Source organism: Lipophrys pholis, assembly GCF_963383615.2.
Source record: "Lipophrys pholis genome assembly, chromosome: 18".
NCBI lineage: Eukaryota > Metazoa > Chordata > Actinopteri > Blenniiformes > Blenniidae > Lipophrys > Lipophrys pholis.
This window is the reverse complement of record NC_137646.1, coordinates 16,998,101-17,016,904: the sequence shown is the minus strand read 5'-3', so window position 1 is coordinate 17,016,904 and position 18,804 is coordinate 16,998,101. Positions and strand designations below refer to the sequence as shown.

The following is an 18,804-nucleotide window of genomic DNA, read 5'->3' as shown; positions in this document are numbered from 1 at the left end:
ACTGTGGATCTGGACGTGGGGACCGGAAGGCAGGTGTTGTGAATCACCGCCGATGTGAATGGCACAAAGTTCTTTTGTGCTTAGGCAGCCTTTTCAAAGCGAAACTGAAAAGTGTTTGCGGCACAGTAAATGAGCTGCATGTGAGTTTTGTCAAGGTTGAAGTTCACAGGTTGTTTTGGAGTACTCTGTCTACTTTTTGTCACTGACGATGCACTTTGCGCAGTTTCTTAAAGCGACATCGCAGGACTTTTGCATGCAAGCAAAATGACTTGACGCAGTACTAATTAAACCTACAATGGCCAGATAAAAGTCAGAATTCTTACTAACTATACAGATCAGGTTAAATGCCGACTTCACCAGTTTTAATGTTTAAAACTAATTCTTTATCCTCTTATAGTCACTACAGAGGCGCTTATAGCAGAGTGCCACACTGTTTTGATAAATATGCCTAATCATACAGAGAGTTATGCACTGCGGGTTTAGAGTAATAGGTTGTAATTATAATAAATGTAATTTAGGTCAGTGACTATCACTAAATGAGGTAACAATACGGTAACTGAGCCTGTGGCTCCCTGATGAGATGAGCATTTTATAATATTACAGCCTCATCTAATGACAGCCATATGTTTATTGCCCAGCTCTAGATCACAATATTGGTATATTTTTGATTTATTATGCAGTCCAACCTCTGGAAACTAACACAAACTGTAGGAGACGGGATTTGAGCTGAGAGACACACAGGCATGGACAGGAAGAACATGCAAACTCCCACACACAAAGGAAAAAAAAACAACAACATATGTTTCGGGATTCAAACCAAATGTATTCTCACTGTGAGGCGAGAGTGACATTCACTCCACTGCCAAATTTCCAAGTTAATCCATTATAAAAGCTTTTAAATAATTTTTTTGGGGTAGGTCCAGAAAACAAGTGATTACAAATAAGCTTGATGTGAACATACAGTACTAAAAAAGTAGCTGATGCTCCTCCTTTTACTGCTTCAGTCTAAAACCCCATTCACACAAGTGAAAACACATGGTTTCTGCATTTTCGTTTCAGAAAGGTTTTGCGTTTACACGGCAGCGTTTTGAAATACAATGTCGTTCGCATGCCAGGCCACAAGTCGGCACTGTTGGCTGCACGATCACAGATGACAAAACGCTATAAACACTAATAATGGAGAGTACACGGACATTCCTATGAACAGATGACAAAGTTGGATTGCTACTACTTGTCATGCCTCTCCCTTCATCACCAAAACCTGAAAAATTTTAAAATTCATTCCCCATAATAACGAGATGAAGGAATGGAAAGTGACATTGGACAGTTAAGCCAGCCTTCATCTTAAAAAAAAAAAAAAAAAAGGACAATAAATTAAAAAAAATTAAAAATATCCCTCTTATCAGGATGAATCTACCATCTGTCTTCAGGGTATCACACCAACATCTGGCACCATCACCAGCAGTAGTTTCCCACAATCACAGTTAGTTTCCATTCATATGCTTGCATTATAATTACAGTAGCCGAGTTAGCTCACAGAAACTCTGCTGAATCAAAGTATAACCATCTAATAAAACTGCCCAGGCCAATGCTGGTGGTTCAATCATGGCTGATTAAAGATACTTGACATTTGAGAAGCTACACTTTAACATGAATAGATTACAGCATCATTAAGTAAACCCTTTAATAACTTTGACACATACAGATCTTTACAATAAATTAAACATGGTTTGATAGTAAGAACACATTTCTATGTTGTACCTTACAAGCACATTAAGTAACAACGGTAAGTATACCTTTAAGTAGAGGAAACAGCATTACATATGTTCAAGTATATTTTTTCTATATATGCTCAACAAGAACCCACGCTTGATTGAACATTTGTGATACAATCAGCATTAGCACTGTTACATGAAATAAAGATCTAAGATTTGAAAATGGCTTCTACAATCATTTGTGTTTGAAGAAGAGATTTTTCTGGAACCGTGCAGACAAGCTTTGTGCTCACAGCTCCAACACAAATGCATTGCTGTTGTTGTGTGACTCATCGTTTCATCAAACTCTCTACAGGTGAAGGTTACAAAATTAGCATGATAAGCCACAATAGCCACATTACTGAGAAACAGAGCACAATGTAATAAAAAAAAAAAAAAAAAAAATGTCTTCTTAAAAGACTTTCCTTTTTTTTCTTCTCCCCCACAGAATTCACGTTATGAAATTTGTCATGTGGCAGACCTGTTACGTCTACCTGGAAAACTATTTCTGAACTGTAATTTCCCACATATTCACCTCGTTATGTGAAAATTCACCAACGGTTCTGAGCGCCACACTTTGTGTAGTCAAAAAAAAAAACCCAAGGGCTGTTAAAACAGTATGCAAAGATATTAACTTACAAGACAGAAAAGATCAAATAACGTGGTTACATACTGTGCTATGTTATTTGATCGATCCAGCGAGTCCCAGAGGCACGGTTCTACAAATACCACTTATATCTACCTGGCAAGAAAATATTGGGTTTCTAGTCAGCGTTATGAAATGTATCACCTTGCAAATATGTGGAAACAGCACAAACAAAAAGATGAGACATCTATTACCATGAGCCCACACAACTGAAAATATTACGACTCCCACACAATATTAGCACATAAGGCATGTGTGTGCATACTGGATGTACACACATGCACGCGTGCACAGTCGCGCATGTCGTACGGCTGCAGCCGCTGACGCCGGGTTCACTTCATCCGAGTTTCTCCGTCACTTAATTTGGCCTCTTATCCTCTGGCCTTTATCGGAGTAAGCAGCGGCAAACACAGAGGTACAAGCATGTTGTTCAGATAGAAAAGTACCCGCTGCGGATCCCCTTTCAGGCCCTTTGACAGAGGAGGACAGAAACATCGACCAACATAATAGAAGTCAGAGGTAGATTTCCCAAGGTATCAAGAACACTGGTCATCTCAGCTGATACTGAAGGGTAACGGTACATACACCCCCCCCCCCCCCCCCCCCGAGTCCCCTGGTCCAATTCCGAGCTTAGGCTGGTATTTTCAGCTCTGACCATAATGGAACAAGCAAGGCTGGAAGCTCGAGTTTAATTTGGTGATCAGAGATTATTCAGGCAAACCTTGAGTGATTGCCTGGTGCCGCTCTGTGAAATTACGGTATTATTCTACCCCAGCAGAGGAGATTTCAAATCTAGGCTGTAGAGAAAGTTATTGCATCGCCTTCTGAGAAATAGCCGGAGTTACGAGGGTGGTGGTGGGGGTGGGGGATAAGGCAAAATGTGCCACAAATATGAATAGAGAAATGTTGCTGTATGATTCTCTCTCCTGAAGAAAGACAAGGGACAAAAGAGTGAATGACAAGAGAAAAAGAAAAATCGACAACTTATTAAAGATGTATCTAGAGCAAGGGAGCTTTTACAAACTAAATGCATGTTTACAGTAATTGAGACTTGAGCATCAATTGATACAGCTGAAGATGATAAGCCATATAACAATCGTGCAATGTACCAGGCTGATTAGGCCACCTGAGGCAAGGCAATTATGCAAAGGATAATCAAACTTAATACCCTAATGATTTAATTTTTTTTTTTTTTACCCAACTTAACTTGGATCTGCTGAGCCATAACCTTCATGTAGAAATACTGCTGGAGCTGAGTTTTTTCCCATTATTTATTTACTCCAGGGGTGCCAAACATAAGGCCCGTGGGCCAAAACCGGCCCCCAAGAGCATCCAGTGGGGCCCACCAAACGTTGTTGTTTTTTTTTAAACAAATGTCTTAAGAGCAGAGGACACAACTCGACACAGAGCACTGCGAGCAAACTCGCATTAGCCTGAAAGCCATGCTGTCAGAGTCAGTTTGTAAAAACATTCATAATGCAGCAGGTTTTTTTTTTGTTTTTTTTTGATATTTCACTGTATTTTTCACCAGAAGGTATCATGAAAATTGGCATCATGTTGAGTTTGGAGTAATTTTCTGTAGTAATTGTTTGGTTTTTGCAAAAATATTGACATTTTCATCAAATGTGCCACAACAAAGAAAAGCTTAAATGTAAAGGTTGTCATGGCACTACTTTGCTGGTGCGGCCATTCAGACTGCTGCGTTTATGTTAACTGTATAGAAAACGTGCGACCTGAATTTAAACGATGTGGAAAAACACGGGGAATAAAATACTGATCCCGGTTGACTGTGCTGATGTTTGATTGGAAAACTGAACTGCTGAATCAACCTGTTGATAAGATGGAAAAAAAGGAAAGAAGCATCCCAACCATCTATCTTCTATACATCTCTAAACACCTGGACTCAAACCAGGGATTTTCTAGCAGTGAGGCGAGAGTACTAACCACTACAGCACCCCATTGAAAACGAATTACTTTGCTCTACTGTAAGACACTTTCCGAATACTCTGGAGACACAACGAGCATATTTTGGTCAGACTTAACATCTGCAATAAGTAAACTCAGAGACTGAGATTTGTTTTTGAATACACTAGATGTAGTTAGAAAACGATACGAGGCACAATTATCTGTGTTTACAATGCTTACTGGCAATGAATTCAATACTTTCCAAGTGGCGCCATGCTTGTAAGTATTTTTAATTTGTGGAATGAGTGGGTCAATATGTGGATTGCACACATTAAAAAAAGATGAAATCATGGATGTGAGGGCTATATTGTGTGTGGACTTAAGTTATACAGATTTGGATATTCAGCTTTTTTTTTTATTGTGCGCAAACTATGAATTCACAGGTATTAAAGTGCAACTATCTTGCTGCAATAGTAAGAATAAAAAAAAAAAAAAACATCATTAAGAAATACCATTTTCTAGTGTGGATGTCAAATTCGCTTCAGATATGTTCCATTTTCACAGGAAAATTGCTGCTTTCCGGTTGCCTTGAGGATTGAAATTCCCATTGTAAAATAATGCCATTCCCTAGGAAAATAATGACGTTTGAGCTTTCAGCTGAAGTCAAGAAAATAGTAATGAAAAGTTCTTCTCGTGCTAGCCGCTTCCGAGAACAAACATTACCGCACATTTTTGCATTTGACTCAAAAGAACAGCTCGACTGCATGCACGCAGGCAACAGTGTCACAGAACTAAACTTAGAAACCATTGAAATGGGAGAAAAACATCCATGTGCTGAGAAAAAAAAAAAGAAAAAAAAAAAAGCATGCACACAGACATCATTACAAGAAACCTCGGTTTTATCAAAGCTGACCCGAGTTGCCCCTCATCCTAAAAAAGGAAAGTCTTTTATTACTTCCGCAATTCAAAATCAGAACACAATCCCACAGTATTAGAAAACTGCAAAGCAGCAGAGGGTCACATATTTTCCTTTGACCCTCAAGTTAGAACTTCCCAGGTTCTCGTGAAAGCGCCATTAGCATTCAACGCAGACTCTTAAGAAAATAAATGTTCCAACTTAAAGGCTACCGGAAAGTATGTTCCATAAATCACCGTGGTCCCTCTGGGTGATGGCATTTATTCGCTTGTCCTTCTCAGATCACCTGTGTCCGGAATCAACAGCAGGCACATTTTAAGTAAAGCAGGAAGTGAAGCTTTAATGATGTAAAAACGAGAGGAACATCAGGTGTTGTTACTTCTTTTCTTTTTTCTTTTTTTTTTTTAATATCGCTAATGAGCGCGGCCTCTTTACTTAAGATAAAAAGCAAGAAGACAGGCAGATGGATCGATATACAGCATCACATCAGTCTATATTTTCCTCTGTATCTGGGCCCGGGGAACATTTCATAAAGGCCATAGGGTCGGCTTATCACGGAGCTAAATGCCAATGTAATTATTAGTGTCTGGAGATAGTGGAAAAGGAAGCACATCCTGCGGCAGTACACCATATTTAATTAATAAATGTCACTCTGTAGAGGGACTGAGGGGAGTGTGTAGGGGGGGGAAGAAAAAAAATAAAAACGAAAGCAGCAGAGAAGAAGGGAGTCAGAGTGACAACAATACTGTTCCTGACTTAAGTGCACAGGAACACAGCCACCTCCGGTACATGCAGAAATGCACTCTATGGCAAAACACAGGAGACTGAGATTATACAAGCATGAGAACATGAGTCTGGGCCGGTTCTTTGTTTAACCCTTTGTTAAATGTATAAAAAAAAAAAGAATATACAGAATATCCAATGGGCACAAGGAAAAATGTAAAATATGCCGTCGGAGAGACTGCTTTGCAAAGTTTTAAGCTTCAAGCATATAATGTGATGTTCTAAAGTTAAGGGAAAATGATAAAGGCGCTGCACAAGACTGAAATAAAAACAGAAATATCAAAAGGGTTATCAGCAATATATATTGAAGTTCAAAATAATTATAGGACTTACAACCAGATACTTATCTGGCTGTTTGGGGAGCAAGTTTCCAAACAAAGTGGCAAATTTCCACTGCAGTTAAAGAGCAGAATAAAGAACATTATTGATTTAGAACAACTAATTTCTTGACACTTTTGGGACAAGCTGTTGCAAAGTCACGGCTACAAAACCAGCGTAATATCGAGTTAGTCAGTGATGCTAGTTGACCTGGACAATCACAGCTGGTGACTTATGACTTGGGTCGCGACACGTGTCCAAGGTGCCAATATTTGCCAAAAAGTTGAGGCTGATGCTGATTGTGATATTGACAAATCGTTCTTGATTTTTTTCTAATTGCCAGACGACATAAAGTCTCCCCTTTAGAATTTGCTTACACTTGTTAACACGTTCACAAGATGTATACGTTTAATTGTGAACACGGACTGGCCAATATGCCACACTTCTTCTAATGTGCACGTCAATCGCTTGAATTGATATTCAACCGACGTTAACGTCTTTCCGCACACCAATGTGTCCTTGTTGGCTAAACCGAACCGTGAGAGTCAAAACCTTCCTTTTTGCTCTGCTTTTTGAAAGCCACCACAACCTCCTCCCATCGCTTAACACATATATATGCAAATGTCCTACTGTGAAATAAGTTGTTGCCAGGGAACATAATTCAGGCAGCGGTTACTTTTTTCCCACCACATTGTCACTCGGAAAAGGTATTATTAGTATTTCTGGGAGACAGGGCTGAATTAGTTATTATCGACACTTAATTCTCGGGAGGAAAAAGAGAGAGAATTTTTCCAATTATGGAATTCTGCTCGTCGCTCACTGTCGCGCGCACGCCCGAGATTGACAGTTTCATTAATTAGCTAGTTGGACTTAAAAGAATAGTGATGGGCTGTGTGTGGAACGTTACGGGGGTATGCTGCCATTTAGCTTTGTTTTCATCGGGAGAACAGAAATAAAAAAGGTGCATTTATATGCGGCGCACATCTCAGCCGAGCTTTAAGAAACAACCGCGTTTGGTAAACAAGAAGTCGTACAGGAATGTGTTCGTGTAATACCGCCCACTGTAAATCCCACACCATTATAGCCATGTTTAGATATATATTGGCAAGATTCATGCATTCAGATTTGACTGAACTTGAGCATTTTATCAAATGAAAAGGCGAAACGTCGACACTGCGCGCTGACATTTATCCCCGAGAGCAGATTACTGCTGGTCTCAGCTCCGGTGCTGCTTAGAGGTATCCCATGATCAATCTGGTTGATCTGCAACCCCCAAACTACTTGCCGTCTCATCACTACAATAGGAAGTCAACTAATAAACATGATTGTTTGCTGTAAGCTCAATCCGATTCCGGGCGCAACGCTCGCGTGGCCGAGGTTTCGCTCATGTTTTGAGTTATGGATCCTTCAACCTCTGTGAGACAAGCAAAGTTAGATGAAAGCTTTAAATTGGAATACTGAATTTTAAAAACACCAATTTTCTCTAAGACGTGTGTGAGTGTGATTAAGTCCTCTTTTCTTTTCTTTTTTAAATAGCTTTCGCTCAACCACGACTAAACGCTTTGTGTGATTTTGCTGTTTAAAAGTTAGTTTGAACTTTGAGGAGCACTTTGTGACCGTCAGATTGAAATGCGGATTCACTTTACTGCCCACCGATGTCTCGCGGTCTGTCAGCACAACTTTACAGAAAGAGAAAAGAAAGGTGCACGCTCGTGCCACTACTGTTCAGTACCAGAAATCTGAGTCCTGTCTTTACTTTGGCGAAGGTCGCTGGGGTCAGGTGTCCTGTCTCTTTGCTTCGCATGCTGTCAGGGAGTATGCACACAACAGGCAGGTTGTCACACAGGACACAAGCTCCCGCGATGCCCCTGTACTTGTTCCTCGCTCCTTGCCCCCCTCAATCACGGCCCCCTCCCGTCCTATCTTGGAGTGCTACTTGAGTCATTGCTACACCTGGGACCCTCTCGCCTCGCTGTCATTGGATCAGCTGCTTACTCCAACCCCATATCCCCTTGTCTTTTGTTCTCTGCCCACATATTAACTCTGAACTGCCTGGAGAACAAAACTGGGAGTTGAGGCACATCTGAAAAAGAAAATAGATCAAGGTCCCTGAAAAGCTGCAAAAAAAAAAAAAAAAACCCTCTAAATGTTTCTTATGCAACAATTTCTATCCCTCTCACACATTTCTCATGAAGGCGACACTCCTCGGCACACAGAAGTGGGTATTCTTGTTTGGAAACAATAGCAGGCGTGCTTCTGAGGCAACTGTTAAGCTATTGCAAAGCAGATGCTTTTTTCTCTCGCCAATCAATTTAACACCTACACCTCCCCTCTCCTCCTTCATGCCGGCTTTGGCTCATCAGTTTTAAATGGCACAAGGCAGTCTCGCAGTGTTCTTTTGACTTACTCAGAGGACAAAAGCGTCTCTGCTGCTGGAACAGCCCGATCAAAACTTAATCACCGATAGGTTAGGTCAGCACAGATGAGAATATAAAACACTGCGAGGCAACATATTGTGCAAAAAAAAAAAATAAATGTGCAGAGTATCCACACTGCTTGTTTTCTCATACTTCTGTAGAGGCAATTATATTTCTGAGAGTCTGTAAAAACAGGATGAAGATTTGGAAACAATTTTTTATTTTTTTTTCCTGCCTTTCTGAATCTTGTGCGAGACAGAATTGCAAAGGAAAAAGCCATCTGTGTCTGACTCTTATCCCTGGCTTCTCCAGAGCCTGGATGAGCCTGAGCCAGCAAATGTCAGTCGGATAAAGACCAAGCCTGACAGACAGACACAGGAGTTTTGTCATTCCGTGTGTCATCCCTTTGCTAGCAAGCCCAATCTTTGCCGGTCTCAAAAGCCCCGAGATGATGGGGGAAAGCAGCATTCTCAGGGTGAACGTCAGGTTGTGTAACTCCTCCAAGTGCCACAATAGCTGAAACGGTGAGGACGCGCACTGTTCTGGTGCCCCCGCGGCCTTTGAGAGCTTTCATTATGGTCTCCATGTGCTGTGCAAGCGGGGTCACCATGGAAACACAAAACACATCAACAATTTCCCCACAAAGGATATGAGGTTGTTGAGGAGGATGTTCTTCCAGGAGCCGGTGGTCTGTCAAGGGTCAGAGGATATTTGATGTGACTTGATGCTTCAGAAAAAAAAAACTGAACACTGACTTGAGCACCAATGCGGTTTGTGTTTTATCATAAGATTTGTGATCTGAGGGACAAAAGAACATTAACATGAGCCTGGTAAGTGTATCGTATCATTTAGTTTGAAGAAGAACTACAATACATTCAGAAATTCTGTTAAACAAGTTAATGGATCCAAACCAAATGTAATCAAAACTCGAAATAAGAAGAGATGCGAGCTTAGAAAAATGAACAGATCTTGCTGGATTAAACTTCTGTTACTTTTGATTAGTTTATACGGATGTGGATTTCCTATAAATGTGCATAATTTGTTGTGTTCAATACGCAGCTTTTAAGCTTTATCGAGTTTGGTGCTCGGAGACAATTGTTTAAAATGATTTATGTGAAAGTTAAGTTTATTAAGATTTGCCTTGGCTGCTGCAGAACAGTTCGCCAGATGCTCTGCAGCCTGAATCCTCATGTCCAACAGACACAGCAACCAAAGTTTGAGCAATAAGTCCTTGAATTAATGTAAATATTCTGCGTTAAGTGATGTGAGTTATATTTAATTATATGAAATATTGACACAATACCTGATTGTATTTGTTGCGTGGTTATATTAACCCTTGAAACATATACGTCAAATTACTTTCATTGCAAATCTGACATTTATTCCACAATAATAAGAGCCTGAAGGGCCAATCTGAGTGATTTAGTGGCATCAGCAGAGATTTCTGGATAATACTGTAAATCCGCTGTGTTGAAATTGGGGTCCAGGACCCATAAGGAGGAGGGTGACCAGGGAGGATCGAGACTTTGCCTGCTCGGGCTGAAAAATTTGATTTGCACATGTCAAAGTAAATCATAATAGGACGCTTTCTAGGACCTGGGACTGATTTAAGAATCTGCCTGTATGTTGGATGTGTCCACCAGTGTTTGGCTTGATTGTAATATTTTTGTAACTCAGTGATCCAAAGCCTTAAAAAAAAAAAATAAAAAAAAAATCTTACCACTGACTGGGATTGAGCGCAAATCATTCATCCACATGTTTCTGGTGTGGGAACCAACAAACAAAAGCCTTGGAGAAAAGAAGCCCATCACATGTCCCATCTACCTGCAGTAGTAGCCATTATCTGCTGTGTCCATGGAAAAAAGGTTTCAAAGAAATGTGAAATCTTAACACGTTTCAGCCTCTCCAAGCCATTTTTTAATCACATCTCTAGCATCTTGCAAACACACTATCTTTATATTATTAATGACGTTGTGATACCAGGCTTCATCAGGTTATATTACATCCCTTGCTTCTTCTTTTCAGGCTCCGTGCTTGTTTGCGGTTTAATTTTGTGCTTTGACCTCCACGTCCTGGTGTTCACCTGGTGTGTTGATTGAAGCGCCCGGCCCTCATTATTCAAACCCGCTTGTTTTTATTCACCTTGTTTTTACAGATATAAACGACATGTTGCAGTAGCGCCGTGTCTCCAGCCTTCCAGCTACTCTTCATGCCTGTAGTCTGTCTTCAGCTGTTTTAATGGCGCCTTTTCTTTCGCTCTTTACCAGAGGATTCCCAGTTGCTTCTCAATAGGATTTTTGGAATAAAAACTTTTTTAAAACTTGGCTTGTTGCTGAAAAAGGTCCCTCTAAATAAGATGTAACTGCAGTTAATCGACTTCATAACAACCAACCTTCTATATCACAGCAAGAATCGTGTAGACTAAATTAGCTGAATTTACCGGAACTGAAGAAGACGCCGTTTAAAATGTTTCTTAAAAGTTACAGGGATACCGAGCCGTCTTTATGCTCGGGCGACAAGTTAAGCGATCACTGATCAATGCGATCACCTGGGAAAGCTTGCCCCCGAGGAAACAGATGTCTATTCTCCGAGGACGTTGCTCATCACGCCGTGCTCGCCCCGTTCTCAGGAGCTGCAGTTACACAGTTGCAACATCAATAGTATTTGTCAAGGGGTTAAGGCTGATAAGAATACAAATGATTGCCTTGAGCTTGCTTTAAGGCTGGTTTGTCAGTGCAGCTTGTAAGACAGAATTTTCAACGATGGAGTCAAAGTGTTACAAAAACACACTCTGGTTTTTAATGTTTTTGCATAGATGTCACGTTCGTTTTGTGGTTTATTTGTTTGTTTGTTTTTTATTCTCATTTGGTTGTGAAAACTTGCGGCAAATAGGAGGTTGAAACAAGTCTGGAGGACAAACAGATGGACGACATAGGTACACGGATAACGACGCAGCTCTTGATACGTATAAGACACATCTGTCAAGACTTGTTGGAGTGGCGCAAAATGATGCCTCTTCACGTTGCTTCTTCTCTCTCTCGCCTTTGACCTCCCACTGGTTCCATTACCTGTGCCACCTGCGCGACCTTGAGCGCATCCAATCTCGGCGGTTACATAACAAAAGACGAGTGAGGGGAAGATTAGAAGTGCAGAGGAAGAGGGCAAGGCAAAAGATTGAGAAGTGTCAGGTGTGCAATCTGAAACGACCCAAAAAAAAAAAAAAAAAAAAAAAAAAAAAACCTCTTCCAAATCCTCTCCCTCCCTGCTCGGAAAGCCCCGTCGCTGTCCTCCTATCTGGAAAGAACATGACACATTACAGCGTTGTTTCAGTGGGTAACTTTTCTCTACCTCAGCTCTACAAACCACACATCACTCCACCTCTGGTTTCAGCCTGTCATTTCGAATTATATAACTTGAAAGCACTCCAGCTGGGAAGCAGAAACGTGACGCGTGTGATGGGAGGTGATGAACGGTACTGTGGGGAGGGGAGGAAGGGGCACACAAGCCCCATTTTTCCACCCGCCTTGCTATAGCTTCATATACCCAGCAGGCTTTTAACACAAGACTATAATCTTGGAGGAATACAGGAAGCGAACACACTAAATCTGCCTGTGATTGCCTGTGTTTACTAGGATGAGCTCAATCCGGGTTCCACCATCTAAGTTACCGAGCTCCCGCAGTGTGAGCCGTGTATGCTTTACCTTAACTACTGTATCATCCCCCCAGCAAACACAGTGTGGAATGGTAAGCTTGTGCATGCACTGTAAAGCAACATCATGGCCTACATTTATACAGTCAGTCACTGGAATCCAAAGTGCAGCTTAGGTCTGCAGATATTAAACTTCTAGGTCATTCTTAGTGACGCAAGAGTATACATTGCTCTGAAAAACAAGGTATTTTTGCAAGTTAAATAGAGAGAGTAAAGAAGAAAAATGCTCCTTTAGTCCCTTCTAGACTCAAAAGTCTCATCAGAACACACATTTAATCCAAGAATCACGGCAAGCTTATGAAACCACCGTTCAAATGTATGAAAGAGAAGATTCTTGGAGGCAGACGAGAATTTCTGAACAAGAGGAGCGCTCTCGTTCCGAAGGAAGGGAAAAAAACAGCACCAGAGGCCCAGCCCATGACAAAACAAAGAGATTAAATGACCTGTGAATGTGACTTTTCATTTTCCATTAGCTCATATTCAACTTAGAGACCTGCTGCCCCCTTCTGGAGGCTGCGAAGACTCCACCCAGCAGGACGCGCCATCGTCCCTGATCTCCTCCTCAATGTGTCCCCATGTATTTCCTATTTATCTCACAGATATAAGACGACTCCGGGTGTAAAGACCCGGTGACAAGCAGCATTGTATGGCAGGACACTGGAAGTTACACTTTCAAAGCCTGTGATCTGAATGCGTGTCTCTCACTTTACAAATGCATTCCATGTTTACTCCGTAGAGATGAATGTATTTGTCCCTACGAGATGAAATATAGGTGAAATTCATCCTCTTGACACAAATACAAAGCAGAATGCCGACATGCTGGGCCCCCTCTGAAGTGAGATATCAGTGTTGGCCGGGGCCAAATGTCAACCAGCTCAAACAGATGGTGTGAAGAGGCCGACCTTGGTCTGCAGTGACTTGGGGTGGGAGGGCAGCGCGAGACGCCCGGTTGTTTGTTTTCGTGTGCACAGGCGGATGTTGTGAACATCAAGAGTGCCGAGTGCTGTTGCCAAGATGAGAAGGTAAAGTCAAGTCAGGCCGGCTCGCTTTTGCAGGTGCTTTTTGGTGCACAGAGGGAAAGCTGTCAAGCTGCTGCGACGGAGAAATGTCGGAATCGGATCAACAGGGTCGGATGGCGGTTTGATAAACAGCACTGTGCTAACAGTTATATACACAATTCATGAAATTTCATTACACTTCAGTCATTGCATGAGTAAGAAACGTGAAGTTTTCAAATCAAGCAGTTAAGGAGAGGATAGTTTATTTTTACATCTACAGTATGTCTTTGTCGTTCGCAAATCCAATCCAGCTAATCCATCTTATCGCTATCTACTTCTTATCTATGGTATTTTAAATGATGTTTCAGATAGCAGTTTCAAACACAAATGTAATAATGAACTTATTGTAAAACAAAGAACACAAGCAAGAGAACTGAAGCTTTGCCATCATGTACAATGATTGTTATATTGTTCAAAGTGTACTAAACAACAAAAAAGTAACAGCACTTTGAATGAAACACCACTTTTTGATTTAATTCATAAAACACATTTCAAAACACATTTCTCAAACAATTACCGTAGGTACATTAAAATGGCTTTATGGTTATTTCATCATCATATGTAGATATAATACATGCATTGAATAAACTCTGCATACAAGAGAGCGAATAAATAAAGCTTGAATATCAATTCAAGTCATGGATGGTGTCAAGAGCCACTCGTCATTTTATGAACCGCCAAGTAGATCGCATCGTGTAGATCTACTTAAGTACGAGTTAAATTGAAAAAACTAAAAGAAACATCTCAGATTGATTACTAATTTAAATGGGCATTAATGTGACTGTCGGCAACACAAAAACCAATGTGAGACACACAGTTTGCATTTGTTGCAAAAGTGTAGGAACATAATAGACATTTAACTCATCTGAAAAAGAATCATTCTCATTTTTTTCCCCCTTTTCTTTCATGCCAGGAAAAATCTAACGTAGAGTCAACTAGTGATTCACCATACAGGACTTATTGGGTTCATTATAATGATCTTTAAGGTTCTGTTCCCGTTTGTCCACGCACCACTTCCTCTCTGCTACACTGTTGTCATCTCGACCTTGTTACCAGCTAATGTTAAGCTCTTTGACTGTATATAGGGATTCCTTAGGGTATGGTCAGTATTAGTAAACTAAAACAAGCAATATTTCCATCCCCTTGCAGGCAGTTATACAGAGATCACAACCTTTGAATCGGTAACAAAAGTAGTTTGTTTTTAAAAAGTGAAAGTCACACAATTTTTTTTGATTTCTTATCGTCACCTCGAGGCATGTCAATAGCAAAGGTTGATATTTCTCCCCTTCTTTTTTTTTTTTTTTTTTTAAATCCGGGGATTTCTTTAAGTTTCTCTTGTTCTAAAGAAGAAGAAAAAAATTATATTCTCTTGGCTTTCTCCTTTTATGGTAGACTGAGTACGGGGCTTTAAAGGGAGGCGAGTGGGTAGTAGATGGATAAGTGAAATTCACCTCTGCACAAATGTCTATTGCTCGAGAGAAGGCAATTTCCTGTAGCTCTGTTCACAAGCACACTGCTGCAGTCCGGGCTTGGTCACACATGGGCGCGCCTGAGAATGTATTGTCCTACGGTTAATGCTCAAAGAAAGGCTGCTCCTCACTTTTTGGAGAGGTTGCTAAGAGCTAACTTAGTGCAAATGTTTTGATTTGAGTACACTGCATCTTTTCAGGTGTGTCGACTCCACGTGAAGTTCGCCATTTCTCTATTTCTTTATTTTCATTTTGACAAGACATCATTCTTCGACACCGACCATACCTTTTAAATGTGAGTAGAGGTACATTAACAGGGATGGAGGGGCTATAACATAATGATGGAATACTGAAGGAGAGCCACTTCAGAATATCCCTTTTCCCTCCCGAGTACAGTGCCTCCTTTGATCATCAAATTGTTCTCCTGAAAATCCTCTCTGTTCTTGAATTATCTGGCCCACTGAAGTGGAAACTGAATTTTCTGTGGAGGCCAAAGCTTCTGAAGAGAAAGGAAAAAGAAGCAGGGAAACTAATAAAAGATGTGAAAATGACATAAATTGAATAAGTGTGCAAAAAAAATCTATATGGCCCCATTCCTGAGTTTGACAGGAGAGAACTTATCAAGGTCTTCAATGCTCAGCTGTAACATCTGAGCACTAATAAGGAGAAAGGACGCTCTCTTTTCCCTTCTGTTTACATACACTGTAAAAGCGTGTCCACCGAATGTTATCCTCCTGTTTCAATGACTTCAGTTTTTAGTCAAACACCTGAAAGGATTTACACAAATTCTGTCTGTAACGGCAGCGTGACTGCAATGACTAACTCACCAGGAAATGCATTTTTAACCTTTGTGGGCCACTTTGGTCCGGTAGACATTTCAAAACCAAGATCTTTTCAAGAGTTTTATTACTTTTACCTTTTTAACATTAGTGAAAATATAAACCATTAACTCTGTTGTAATGTGAAAAAAAACCCAAACATTTTCACCACTCATAGCTCAAAAAAACCTCTCAAAATGGGATAAATCTTTCCTTGAATTTCAATATAAGACGTTACTATTGAATCTCAACTTCTGGAAGTTTTGTTTGATCTTAAAATGGGGACACTATTCAGCCCCTGAGAGCAGACTTTATGTTAGATATGTCTATTCTTTGAACACTATCATTCCTCCCAGTTGTTCAGTTTCATTTTTTGTAAGTCAAACATACTTATATTTGGCCCCAGATCTTACCATCCACAATGGAGGAGGGAAATTACAGATAGATTCCTCTGTACTTCCTCTTATGCATCACGTTGCTCAGATTAATGAAAGATGGAAAAGAGATTATTTTTAACAGATTATGAACTATTCTGGCAGATATTGCTTTAACCAGGCGCTATCTAATGGGCTTAGTTTTTATCAATTCATGCTTAAATTTTCTCCTTTGTTTGGGATTTAGTGTCTATTAGATGGTGGAGTTTCCATTGACTGAATTGTTAAAAAAATATGTTGAATAAGAATGTGGATGCCAATAAAAAGAAAATTAAAAACACAATAATGTTAAAAACACGATCACTATCATGGTAGTGGAATATTTATCACTTTCCCCAGTTAAAGTCCAAGCCTGGGGCCTATTCCCTTCATTTTTGGCACATGCATTGGTTTAGTCCGTCATTAGATTTATGTGCACGGCGCTGATATTTAACAACGGCGTTACCATTTTTCGGGTGAGTATTAACAGCATCAATCAAAAGCACCAAATGAGAAAAAGAAATGTGTTCGAAAGACCAAAACAGCAATATACACAGACGTTAGCAAATATGGTCACCTGGATAATAAAGGGTTACCTTCTCCAATGCACAGAATTATCTTCTTTCATGGTACGACTGCCCCTGGACCCTGATTAAGGGGCTAACACGAGGCCGCCTGTCAGTTCTAATGTAAATTGCCTGTTAACGACTGTCGATGGCGCCCTGTTTAATTTGCCCAGCTTGATCACCGTTTGTTGTGGTGTGCAGTTAAGTACACATTTTCATATTCATGCATATTCATACTGATTCATCCTCTTCAGTTGCAGCTGAATTCATTAGGAGCGAGTCTCCCGTTAGCCAGCAGAAACAACAAATGAGCACTGATTTTCCCCCATCTGGAAGTCTTTTCATGTTGGTTCCAGCTTTGGAGCTGCTTCCTGCTACATAAACCAAAGCCACCGTCTCCAAAGATGTTCTCGACTTAGACGTTTTACAGCGGCTAAAATTAGCAAGGCGGTGCAAAATACACAGTCACCCCCTCAAACACGGAAGAAGACGTCTCTGCTCAAACCGTAAATACAAACTTAACGTGCGAAGAATTCAACGCGTCGCCGTGAAAACGTTTTCGGCGAAGTGACGAGCTGAACTTTTACCGCCCTGCAGTGGGAGAACCCAGCGGACATGTGTGTAAAAACCAACCGCCATTTACAGGAAAGGAAAGGAAAAAGGAGGAGGAGGGCAAAAAATAAATAAATAAAAAATTGAGCTCTAGCCATTTTGTTTACAGCCGGAGATTTTGATATCTGCCGCCTGGTAAGGAGGAGGCTCGTCGAGTTTAAAGTGAAACAGACAGCCGCATTCTCACACGTAGCAGCTTGAGGGGAAAATCACTGTTGGGGAAACCGAGATCGTCCTGTTCGGAAATTCAAATACATGTGGAAGGAACCTGCTTGTACCAGTGGAGAAAAACACTGAAATCGTGCAGACAGACAGACAGACAGACAGACAGACAGACAGACAGACAGACAGACAGACAGACAGACAGACAGACAGACAGACAGACAGACAGACAGACAGACAGACAGACAGACAGACAGACAGACAGACAGACAGACAGACAGACAGACAGACAGACAGACAGTCGGCCGAAGAGACCAAAATCACACCGAGGGCTGTGTGGATATAAAAGCACTGTGTACACTCGTTTGTGGGACAAGCAAGCATTGTGTTGTATCCAGAAGCACGGCGTGCATACATGAATGTCTGTGGTGGTATGCAACAGACAGCTTGTGATTTTGAGTCATCCGTAAACCAATCCGATGCCATAAATAGACACCAAATGTGCATTAACGCAGTAATCTCTCACAAAGAACTGCTATGTTTCAACGCGGTTCTTATAGAAACCACAGTTTCCAGATATTTCTGTTCAAAACATACAAACAAGTTGGTTTAGCATTTAAAAGATGAGTAAAAGAGAAGCAATAAATACATTACGTGCAAAATATTGGCTTTTAATTGTTTAATGTTGAGAGTTTTGACATAGAAAGTGTAAGTAGTTACAAGAACTGTGCCCAAGATTTGGTGATTCTTTTGTTTTGGCAGTTGGAATTCATAAAATCTAATTGTTGTTGTACTGTGAGCAACTTAGAGTAAATGTGTCTAACACATGGGGGGGGGGGGGGGGGGGGGGGGGGGTCATTTCAGGATCATTTTAGGTTATGCTCGCACTTCATCGATTATTTAGGTATTTCACAATAGAAAATGTTTGTTAGTTTTGACGCCGACTAACGCTAAAGGCTGGAGATTCACTAACTCATTTATAGTTTTTATAAGAAAAGTTGTTGTTTTTGTTCCACCATGTTTCCTAATAAAATTGATGCGACTTCCATTTGGAGCCAATCAATACAAGTGTGTGTACAGCGATCGATATCACAGGAGGCAGGTAGGAACACTTTTTGCGGTGAATGGAGGAGTAAAACTGTAATAACTGATAAAAATCCTCAGTCTTCTCCTGGAGAGTGTTGTGTTAAAATGTCAGCCTGTTTTCGCTCCTCTCAAAGTGTTGAGCTCACACTTCTGCAGCCATCTACTGGTGCGG

At 40.7% G+C, this 18,804-nt stretch overlaps 1 protein-coding gene across 2 annotated transcripts in view; it reads right to left on the bottom strand.

Annotated features, from left to right (window-relative positions):
* Positions 1–18,804, bottom strand: part of LOC308123896 (glucosidase 2 subunit beta-like) — a 141,540-nt gene that overhangs the window by 97,441 nt on the left and 25,295 nt on the right. The gene's annotated exons all lie outside the window — the stretch shown is intronic.